General features: G+C 47.9%; 1 protein-coding gene across 1 annotated transcript in view; it reads right to left on the bottom strand.

Annotated features, from left to right (window-relative positions):
• SLC2A9 (solute carrier family 2 member 9) overlaps positions 1-405 on the bottom strand; it is a 258,417-nt gene extending 258,012 nt beyond the window's left edge. The window contains exon 1 of the mRNA XM_040487873.1: positions 56-405. The gene's annotated coding sequence lies outside the window, so the exon portion shown is untranslated. The remainder of the gene's footprint in view (positions 1-55) is intronic.
• Between the last annotated feature and the right edge of the window lie 11,631 nt (positions 406-12,036).

Below are 12,036 nucleotides of genomic sequence, written 5' to 3'. Positions count from 1 at the left end.
GATATTTAAAACAACAACATGAGCTGCAGCCACAAAACACAAGATGGCTACTCACCACCTCCGGTCTTGGGCTCAGACCTTGGGGAGAGCTTCTGAGCTCACGGCCACTTAGGAACTAATTGGAGCCACATGATGGCCTTGAGATTCCTGCTGGCTGGACAGCCAGTCCTACCTCCCCGGTAGGGCTGGTCTCTCAAGAGTTTCCGTGAAGTCCCGTGGCTTTTTCAGCACTAGCTGCCCCCAGGCTGTTTGTCCGATCTGCTGACTGGATTCCTGTTGCCTCTTCAGAGCTCCTTCCCGATCTGACCACAATCCTCCTCCTTTCAAGGGGTGAGATGTTAATTTCCTTAGTGACTCACTATTGCCCCACTCCAGTCCGGTTTCGCAAACAATGGCACTGTTACATTTTAACGATAATTCCATGCATTTCAGGATGTTTAGTAGCATCCCCGGCCCCTCTGCCCACTTGATGCCCCGTATCGCTCTTACACCCCCAGCCCCAGGCCCAGCGCCTCATCCTCCACCCCCTTGAGACAACAAAAAAGTCTCCAGACATTTGCCAGATGTCTCCCAGGGTTATTTCTGTCTTTATGCCACCATTTCAACTGGATCCGGTGATCCGTATCACTCTCCCCATGCCTCTGCCATCACCCATTCTCTAGTTGTAGAAAACGAAAGTGGGGTGCTTTATTTATGATTGTGTTCAACAAGAGGTCAACCAGAGAGAGAGAGAGAGAGAGAGAGAGATTATTTTAAGGAATTGGCTCATATGATTGATGGAGGTACACGTCTAAAATCTGCAGGGCAGCCCAGCACGCTGCAGACCCAGAGAAGAGTTGAAGTCCAAGTCCAAAGACTGTCTGCTGCAGAGTTCCTTCGTGCTCAAAGGAGGTCGGTCTTTTCCCTCTGAAAGCCTTCAATTGATTAGATGGTCCCCAGCATTATGGAGGGCAATCAGCTTTATGCAAGGTCTACTCTGATTGAGATGTTAATCTCCTTCAGAAAACCCCTTCCTAGAAACATCCAGGACAATGGTTGACTACATATCTTGGCACGGTGGCTCAGCGAAGTTGGCACGTAAAATTAATCAGCATAGTCAGCAAGGATGAATTAATGTATGGCAAAGAAAGGGAGGATGTACTTGAACTCATCTGGAATGTGGGCTTCCATGATTATTGTCTGAAATGTCAGTGCCACACTGGGGCCATCAGTGATTCTCAACCCTGGCCGTTACAATCACCTAGGCAGCCTTGAAAGGATGCAGATGTCAGGGGCGCCTGGGCGGCTCAGTCAGTTAAGCATCCGACTTCCACTCCTGTCATGATCTTGCAGTTCGTGAGTTCGAGCCCCATAACGGGCTCTGTGCCGACAGCTCAGAGCCTGGAGCCTGCTTCGGATTCTGTGTCTCCCTCTCTCTCTGCCCCTCCTTCACTCATGCTCTGTCTCTCTCTGTCTCAGAAATAAATAAACATTAAAAAAATTTTTTTAATAAAAAAAAATAATAATAAAAAAAGATATTATCTTATCCTCACAATTACCCAATGAGGTAGAGTGTATGATGGCCCCAGGCTATACATGAGGAAACCGAGGCACAGAGAGGTTAAGTGACTTGCCCAAGAAAGTTGCTGACAGTCTTGAGTTCATCTGACTCTGAAGGTTAACATTTTTTTTAAGTCAGAGACACTGAGAGACACTGGGAGGGGCAGAGAGAGAGGGGGACAGAGGATCCAAAGCAGACTCTGTGCTGACAGCAGAGAGCCTGATACAGGGCTCGAACTCACGAACCACGAGGTCATGCCCTGAGCCGAAACCAAGAGTCAGATGCTTACCCCACCAAGCCACCCAGGCACCCCTGAAGGTTAAGGGTTTTTAGGAACTTTGCTTCCAAGAGACTTAGATCAGGATTACAGCCACTGGAAAAGAGGAGGCAAAAATGCCAGGATTCCTGGATGTCACCATCGTGTACCTAGAGAACCTAAGAAAATAGAAACTGAAATGAATATGAGAGCATAGTCATTAGCCATTTCACAAAGGCTTTTGTTTAAAAACAAAGTCACTTGACAAAAATGTTGGTGCGTGTCCAAAATTCAGTCATGTTCCTGGTGAGTAGCAGGGACAGAAATCATATTTAAAACAGGAAGCAGAAATCATATTTAAAAACGAAGATCCCATTCATAACAGCAACAAAACCACGAAATACCTGAGAATACATTTAGCACGAGGGGTGAGGTAGGTTAATGAACACAGCTACCAAATTTTATTAAGAGATATTAGAGAAGATTCGACCTTCGGAGAGATGGTCTGTGCCCATGGTAGGTACTGTAAAAATGCCACTTCTCTTCAAATTAGTCAGAGGTTAAAACAATTTTCTTGTTTTCAAATAAAAATTAGGCACTGACGTAATTTTGAAGCAATTCAAAAATTCTCAGGTCTAAGACAGAGTGCCTTCTGAGTTCCCAGCAACTTCTAGTATCTCAAAAGGAAAAGTCAGCCCTCCTGAGCTCTTGAATCACTTCCAGACTTCCTTTTAGATTCAGTTACCTAAGGCCATGAGCTTCTTTTTGCTTGGCTATCCCTGGGCGCACTCAGATCCAAACTGATTTATCAAAAAAATGGCTTTACAGTTTTTAAAATCTTAAATTGCGAAACATATTATAGGGTTACAAATATCATACACACACCCACACTTTAACAAATAGCTAAATGTCTACCTGTGTACCATTTGGGGCCGACAGACTCTTAAGGGGGCCCCATGATCCGGCTTTCATGTGCTCGTGTGACCCCTCCCCCTGAGCATGGGTAGAACCTGCGACCTGGTTCTGGACGTAGAGAATATAGCAAGAGTGACGGGGTGTACGGGATTGCATGTGTGTGATTATGTTACATAAGATGGTAACCTCCATAGAATGATGTGTTGTGAGCTGCCCTTCGGAGCTGGTCACAAGGCCGAGAACTGGGGACAGCCTCCAGCGCATACCCAGAGAGACGCCGAGGCCCTCAGCCCAGCAGCTTCAGGAATCTGAGGGTTGAGCAAGGGAGGAGACCCTTCCCCAGTAGAGCCTCAGATGAGACCACAGCCCCAATCGACACCATGATTGTAGCCCCACAGAGGACACAGCTAAGCTTTGCCCAGACTCCAGGCCTACAGAATCATGAGATAACAGGCATATATGTTTTTAAGCTGCTAAATTCGGGAAAATATTGTTATTACCAATAGATAGCTAATGTGCTACCACACAAGTGAAGCAATAGAATATGTCCAATGCTTTAGAGGCCCCATGTGCCTTTCCTAACACATTACTTCCCTCCTCCCAAGAAGAAAGCACTATCCTAATTTTTCTGTTGATCATTCCTTTGCCTTCCTTTGTAGATTTACCATCTATGTAAGTAGCAGCAAATAGGATATGTTTGGGGGCACCTGGGTGGCTCAGTTGGTTGAGTGTCCGACTTTGGCTCAGGTCATGATCTCGCAGTTCGTGGGTTCGAGCCCCGCGTCGGGCTCTGTGCTGACAGCTTGGAGCCTGGAGCCTGCTTCGAGTTCTGTGTCTCCCTCTCTCTCTCTGCCCCTCCCCAACTCCTGCTCTGTCTCTCTCTCTCTCTCTCTCTCTCAAAATTAAATAAACATTAAAAAAAAAAGTGAAATACAACACAGAAGAACCTAAAGGTAAATATTCCTCTGATTTGAGAATAAATTTCCCAAGATTGTTTTAGCTTAGAAGCAATAAAAAATCATGACATTTATTGATAAATTTGACTGCATAAAGATTAAACTCTTTTTACCAGAAAGCAACCTAAATGAAGTTGGAAGACAAAAAATAACCCATGAATATGAAACAGTATCAACTTCTTGAGATATGTCAGGAGCTCACACTGACGCTCCAAAGGCTAGAGATTCATATAAGGAAAAGCAAAAATAATGAGTCTATCAGAAATGGTCAACGTCACGAGTGCAAATGGAATTGCAGTGCCATATTGGCAAAATTGGAGTGATGGTTCCCAAAGTTGGTGAGGGGTGGAGGGAGACAGGCGTCCCCTCACTGTTGGGAGTGATGCAAATGAAAAGAATGTTTCTGGGGAGCAGTGTGGACAAATCGTTCCTGTATCTTGAAAATGTGCGTAGTCTTTGTTATAGTTATCCCATTTGTGACCATTTGTCCCGAGCGAGAATCACAAATGCGATGACTGATGTTAAAACACGTTCATCAGGACATCTGCACTGGCAAAGATGGAAACAGAGTGAATATCAGGGGAATCACGAAACAAATTATGGTATATCCATCCACTTGTCCGATACGATGCAGATATTAAGGAGTGTTTACTTACAGCCTTTAATGACAAAGATGAATTCTTATGGCTGTACGTTAAACAAAAACAGCACTGGAATCCTCGTGATAGACTCTTCCCGCCAAAGAGACGGCAGGTTTTTGGTGGGGTTGGACACATCGGGGTCAGATCCCAGCGACACTACCAATTTGCTGTGTACCTTTGCAAAGTTGCTTCATCCTTTGGAGCCTCAGATCTGCTCAGAGCATTGCTTTAAGGATCCAATGAGATCACATAAACAAGATAGCCCTGCGTATTCTAGGTCCTTCAGAAACGTCCTGCTGCCTCTTGTTAATAACACAGAACATGGGGTTTATGTGGCAGGCAGAGGGAAGAGGAAAGGATACCAAATCACGTATAGACTGATTATGAGTTTAAAATACATCTTTCTCCACTAAGAGAAGGGTGGAAACAGTTGGTGTCAGTGTTCCATTTTTAAGGAAAAGTGGAAAAGAGTCTGCATTTCCAGGAGAGTGGGGCTTCTGTCCTGGGTGGAGCCTGTGACAGTCTTGGGTTCACAGGACCCCAGCACCCGATTTTCAGGTGAGAAATCTCTTACCAGTCTTATTCCCTAACACTCGACCTCTGAAAAAAATCTTGTAATGCTCTAACCCAGATGGGAAATGGGGTCTGGTGTGTGACCAGCCTGCCATGCTGGTCGTCAACTTTTGCTGTGCATCAACACCAGCAAACACACAAAATGCAGATTACCAGGGTCCGCACCGAGAGATTCAGATTTGGTAGGTCTGGAACGAGGCTGAGAAGTGCGTGTGTGTGTGCGTGCGTGTGTGCGTGCGTGTGTGTGTGTGTGTGTGTGTGTGTGAAACATATTAAAGTTTGTCACTCGTAAGCATGAGCTCAATGCACATGTATACACCTGTGCATGTAGGGTATATGTGCATATGTGCTATATATGTACTGTGGTATACATATGGTATACTACGTACAGATAATACACCAACGTATATACCTGCATGTATACGTTTTTTCACATGTGTATATATGTGTCTAACCACCATTCATATCCAGATATAGAACAGTTCCAAAATCCCATACACCCCCTCCCTTCAATAATCCCTACCCTCATGCTGGGTAACCATTATACTGTCAACATAGATGAGCTTAGTCCATTCTTCTTTTTAAAAAAATTTTTTTTTAATGTTTACTTATTTTTGAGACAGAGAGAGACAGAGCATGAACAGGGGAGGGGCACAGAGAGAGGGAGGCACAGAATCCGAAGCAGCTCCAGGCTCTGAGCTGTCAGCACAGAGACCGACACAGGGCTCGAACTCACGGACCTTGAGATCATGACCTGAGCCGAAGTCGGATGCTTAACCGACTGAGCCACCCAGGCGCCCCGAGCTTAGTTTGTTCTTAAATTTCATATAAAGGAAACCATCTCATATTCACTCCTTTGCGCCTCGTTTCTCCTGCTCCATGGTATGTTTACAAGATGGATTCCAGGTCGTTCCCCGGAAAGGTAGTCGGTTCACTTTCATCGCCCAGGGGCCCAGGGTGGACAAGCCACAATGAGTCCCTCCATTCTTCTGTGGGTGGGCACCCAAGGCTTGAGGCTCTTTGGAAGAGTGCTGCTCCAGTGTTCTTACCCGTGTCTTTTGCGGGACGTAGACTCCCGTCCTCTTGTTCATACTTGGGCGTGGGATCGATGGGCTGCCAAGGCAAGATGCGTCTAATGCCAGTAGACATTACCACACAGTAGAAATCCATGTTTGTATAAGGAGTTTTGACGCAGGTGGTCTTGGACCACACTTTGAGAAACCCTCCTTAGCCACAAGCCCCATTACGCGAGCAAACACATTCCTTTGAGTTGGCCCTTTCTTGGGGTGCAAGCGGGGGCAAGCTTGTTAACACTGAGATGCCAGGCTAAGTGATTTGGGGAAGGGGGGAGAAATGCAAAATTAAATTTCCACCATCCCTTAGCACCTCTTTGGAACAAATGTTTGCAATTTACCGCTTGTGCCCCAGAACTTCGAGAAGCTGAGAGCGGCGAGGCTTTGATGGGGGGGTAGGAAGGCGAGGAGCCAGGCCACTGTGCCCCATCAACCAAGCCCTAGCTCACCCCGACCACGAGCCAAAGTAATGTCCACTTAATTGCTGGTAAAAAGGGATACGCTTGGGACCTTGGGTTGTCCCTACGAGGAACAACTGTCCCTTCCACTCACCTTAAGCTAGTTGCAAAGCCATTTCCCCATGCTCCTGACAAAGGAGGTGGCTTGCAGGAGGTGAGACAGATGGCCTTCCTCCTGCTGTGCCCAGCAGGTCTGACAATAAAGGCCGGTTATAGGAAAACTGGCTCTTTTAGCCAACTCTGGCCGTTTCAGCACAGACTCAGCCAGCTTGTCTGAGGTCAGAAGGCCAGGAGGCAGGGCTTCGTGTTGGCACACTGGCAGGGGTGTGGGAAGGAGGGCCTGCCTGTCCTGCTGGCCAATGCCCTGCTTCCCCGGTCTCTCAGCCAGGAGCCGGTCACCCTCCCGGATTCCGGTGACCTCAGCAGGCTGGCTCAGCCGTGGCCCAGGCGTGATCTCAAGCTGCTCTCTGCTGTTTTCAGCGGAGCACTGCAGTCAGGGGCCGCAGAGACAGGAGACACGAGCAGGTCTTCTCCAGAAATGGGAGAGTGGCTTCCACTTGGAGGCAGGCGGGGGGACGGAGACGTGGGTTTAGCAAAAGAGCCGGGGCTCTGTCCACGCAAGGTGGGTAGTAACCCCCACCCACCCCACCCGCCGGGCTGGGCCTCACGTCCCTCCCTCGGGCCCCACAGCTCCCTGTGTGTCGTCTACCAGAGGACTCCTCCCTCACACTCTCTCCCACTTCTCTAGAAACCCAGTGAAACAGGACAAACCGTGTCTGGCTTCCCTCAAAGCTGAGTATGTCCCCAAAGCTGGATGTGTTGCCTGGTACGTAATGATGGATGAATATTTAGTTGAATACACGAATGGATAAATAATTGAGCGGACTTTGAACGAAAAGGAAGAAGTCCAATATCTCATTTGTGCTCTCTTTAAGAGAATTAAGCCACTAGGATCACGGAGTTATAAAGCTCTTCTGCCAACAACAACAACAACAACAACAACAACAACAGATCCCTGGCTCTTTCAAAATGAAATCCCTAGCTCTTGTCGGAACTGGCAGGGACCGGAGATACTTGGGATCATCACCACCGAAGTAGGAAGCTACCAGGATCTAGGGTGTAGAGGCCACAAACATCACCAAACCTCCCCAGATGGACAGGCTGGTCCAGCCCAATACAGCGGTGTCCTGGGCAAACTGAATAATGCCGAGGCCGAGAGGGCGTGATGGGAGCGCGCGGTCTGCTGGACGGCTGGTGTTGACCTTGTGGGTACCAAGTGGAGGTAGCAAATCTAAATCTGCCGGGGAGAAACTTGCTCCAGTCAAAAGCAAGACTGGAAAACTGAAACCAACAAAGACCGCTCAGAGATTTTATAAGCGTTATCAGCAGAAGCCAAAGATTTGGTACATCTGTGTGTCAGCAAGTGAATGCGTGCTGTTTCTGCAAGTGAATGCGTGCTGTTTCTATAGGACATCCCGGCTAAACCCAGAAGTGTGTTTGCGTCTTGAGCTAAGGTAACGCACTGATAAAGGCACTTCCCAGACCGAAGATTGTGGGTTTTGGCTTTTTAATTTGGCCAGACCCGGAATACTAGCTTCATCTAGACAAACAGTATTTTGCAACCTTCATCTATTTTCAGTGTTCTTCCCATATGCAATGAGTTGGATGCTATAATGGAAAGGAAAGAAGGCAGGAAGAAGGGAGGGAGGGAGGGAAGGAAGGAAGGAAGGAAGGAAGGAAGGAAGGAAGGAAAGGGAGGGAGGGAGGAAGAAGGAGTGAATTAAAGAAGGTGTTAATAGTCAAAGATAGAAGTTATTCGGGGCACAGGCTCGACCTGCATTCATGCAGCACAGAGGACACCCAGGTGAGCACAAAGGTGGAAGACAAGGCCACTTGTGGCTTTCCTGGAGCAGTCAGAAGTGTGACCTCCCCACTCCCTAGTTTGCTAAAAAAATAACACGTCTCAGACTTACCATCCTCGGGATGCCGGGAAGTCTAACTTATGCCCAGATCACTAGAGAGCAAGTTGATGGTCATAATTCAGTTGCCAGTAAGATGGCATCTGTGTCCACCTGTGAAATGATGCTGCTCCCCAGATGGCCACGCCGATGGTTCCAGCCAGCATTTCTTACAATCTTTTGTGGGGGTGGGAAACAAGGGGATACACAACATGACCTTTGGTGAAGGCTCTACTAGTTTAAGCTAATGTGTTTATTATACAAGAACACAAGTCCTGGATTAAGTTCTTAATAATAGTTCCTTGCATTCTTCCCTCAATAGCCCTATTAATACAAATCCTCCCCAAATCTGGCTTCCCTGCGTCCCCCAAGCCCACCCTATACCCGGAGGCTCAGCGTGGACACTTAGCCTGTCCCAGACCCCTCAGGAGGTGGGCGGCACATCGAGGGCTAACGGCTCTTCTAATCAGCGTCTGATGTTGGACGTGGGTCCTGGAAATGCACTCCTGCGTCTCTGGTCTGCTTGCTTCGAGCCTAATAGGTCCAACGGCACCTCCTTTGCTCTGCTGCGCCCCCAGGCAAGTCACAAGGTCTCTCCCCTCCCCGCTCACGGTGGCCCCTGCCATCTGACCTGCTCCACAGCAGCAGGGGGACCTGCCCTCTGGGGCGTCCAGCGGGGCCCGAGGCCTGTCTGGCAGCCAGCTCGGTCACTCCGTGTCCTGTGTCCTGCAAATCAACTGCCCCCCAGATCTAGTCCGCACGCCTGAAAATGGGGCAGAGCGTGAACTCCCCCACCAGGCTGGGGAGATCGTCCGCTTTGTGATGTGAATGATTGAGCGGCTCCCCCCCAGGCATCGTGGTTGCCATTTACCTGTGAGACACGAGTCTGATGGGCAAGACAGTGTCCATCTTCCTCATTTTTTTTTTTTTTTTTAAATTTTGGCATAGAAGGTACCAGAACAGATAAACGCAATCACGAAGTGCAGCGGTATCCAAATCAAAAGGCTCGATTTAGGGTCACTGGAGCTAGTCTGGCTCGGGCACAAAAATGTTATTTTATACGCTTCCCTTCTTCACACGGGATTTCTAACATCCTGGGACCTACTGGGTCGGTTGTTTCCAAGATTCTTTTTTCCTTTCAAAATTAGTCAGTTATTGGGGCACCTGGGTGGCTCAGTCGGTTAAGCATTCTATTCTTGGTCATGATCTCACAGTTCATGGGTTCGAGCCCGCTGACAGCTCAGAGCCTGCTGGGGATTCTCCCTCTCCCTCTCTCTCTGCCCCTCCCTTGCTCACTCTCTTTCTCTCTCTCTCTCTCTCTCTCTCTCTCTCAAAAAAACTTAAAAAAAAAAAGAAATCTACTAAAAACCCAAAATTAGTCCGTTATTAAGAATTAATTGCATTCACTCTATTAACTTATAATTAATAGTCATTAATAATTAACCAAAGTATTGATATTAATTATTACTATGATGATAAACCAAGAAATAACTAAATGATGGGGCACCTGGGTGGCTCAGTCAATTAAGCGTGCCACTGGCTCAGGCCATGATCTTGCAGTTTGTGAGTTCGAGCTCCTTGTCCGGCTCAGAGCCTGGCGCCTGCTCTGGATTCTGTGTCTCCCTCCCTCTCTGCCCCTCCCCTGCTCATGCTCTGCCTGTCTTGCAAAAATACATAAACATTAACCAAAAAAAAAAAAAGAAAGAAATGATAGTAAACTCATAAATGACGAGTCACTTAGAAAGGGCACTTCTGTGGTGACGAGTTCTTTACCTTGAGCAGGAAGGCACCTGGGTGGCCCCAAAGTTACACCTCAAGTGCAACGCACATACAGGCAGGCATCCCTCGCTTTTCCAAACTTTGCGTGACGCTCCTACGAAAGCTCCTACGACGCTCTTACGAAAGACCTACATTGGTACCCGTTTTCACTAGCTGGAAGAAGTCCAAAGAGGATTTGCACTTTTGTGAAAAATGGCGAAAAGCAAAAGGAGCGGTCGGAGCTGGTTTTGCAGCGAGGGGAGCCGGTGCAGAGGCAGCGCCCCCCCGCGCCTTCCCCGGGAACCACACTCAGCCCTTGATTGTCAAGCCGCCAGCTTGGCACCTTGTCTGTGAGCCCCAGGGCGGCATCTCGACTTTTCGTGTGCGTCTGTGAGCAAGGTGTGCCCGAAAGTATCGGAAAAGCCTTAGAGAAGTTTCATTTGGGGGTCTGGGGACGCTAAAAAAGTTTTCTGTAGAAACAAATGGTAACTACTTGTTTGCTTTTGACCATTTTGGCTCAGAAAGTTTCACAGGCAAACTGTACTTTCAGATTAGCCGGGCCACCCTGTATGTTGTCAGTACTTAATTCCCTCATCCTCTAAGGGGATTCTCTATGCCCCGTGGCCCTCAGAATCCTGGCTTACAGTAAGCCTATGAAAACAACCTCCCCTTCCCTCAGTTTCTGTTCCCTAGTAGTTGCTAATTACTGATTTTAGACAGGATTATGATAGCCAGGAGTAAATCCGAAAACAGCAGACTCCCAGAAATCTAGGACTTAATGCAAGAACATGGGGAAAAAAAAATCGAGGTTTTTGTACTAAATGCGAGGTTTATAATTGTTTATCTCCGTAAAAGGGACAAATGAATAAATCCAAGCAAGAACACCGGATGATATTAAACCCTGTCTTGGGTATTTTTCAGGAAAGTCACGGCCGGATTTCCCGTTTAGCTTTCTGAAAGCCTCTTCCCAGCCTCGAGAGACCACCTGCTCCAGGAAGCCTGCCCTGATTTCCTTCCTCAGAGTTCCCCCTGGACTTCACGTGGGCTCCTCCTGGGGCACAGGTCACTATTTGTTGTATGTTATCACTAGGTGGGTACCCATTTGGTGCCCTGCATTCACAGTGCTAACTACCGTATGTGTGTTACTTGCAAATCAATTTCCTAATACCTTCTACATCTACAATGTCTCACATTTATGGCGTTAACTGTGGGCCAGACACTGATGTAGGCTTTACCTGGGGTATCTCACATAATCCCTGCACAGCCGTGAGGTGTGTACCATTATTACCCCCAATTTACAGACGTAGAAACTGATGCAGACACCAACAGCCTCGATACGCAGGTCTTTGTTTCTGTGTTAGGCCAGCTTGGGCTAGGCTCTGCTGTGGTAACCACGAAATCAGTGGATTGATGGAATAAGGGTTTATTTGCTGCTTGCACCGCAGTCAGGGTGGGAGCAGAGATGAACACACAGCCCTTACCCACCTCTGCCTGAAAGTGCCCCCCACTAGCCCTTACAGGGTGCAGTATGAAGGCGTCCCTCCTCGAAAGGAGTAGAGATCTTGGGTCAACTCAAGCTCTGCTTTAGAAAGCCTCTAGTGAGGGGTGCTTGGGTGGCTCAGTCAGTCAAGCGTCTGTCTTCAGCCCTGGTCACGATCTCACAGTTTGTGGGTTCGAGCCCTACATCGGGCTCTGTGCTGACAGCTCAGAGTCTGGATCCCACTTTGGATTCTGTGTCTCCTTCTCTCTCTGCCCCTCCCCCGCTCATGCTGTCTCTCAAAAATAAACTTTAAAAAAATTTTTTTTAAACACAAAGCCTCCAGTGAGGAATTGAGGCGGGTGACTCCCTGTGCTGTCTGGTGAACGGCCCTCCTGCCTCCCAGCTTTGTGTCTTCTCAACCAGAAAGC

Source organism: Herpailurus yagouaroundi, unplaced genomic scaffold, assembly GCF_014898765.1.
Source record: "Herpailurus yagouaroundi ecotype Mexico unplaced genomic scaffold, PumYag 28, whole genome shotgun sequence".
NCBI classification, from domain to species: domain Eukaryota; kingdom Metazoa; phylum Chordata; class Mammalia; order Carnivora; family Felidae; genus Herpailurus; species Herpailurus yagouaroundi.
The sequence above is the reverse complement of the archived record's forward strand: the minus strand, read 5'-3'. Positions and strand labels throughout refer to the sequence as shown.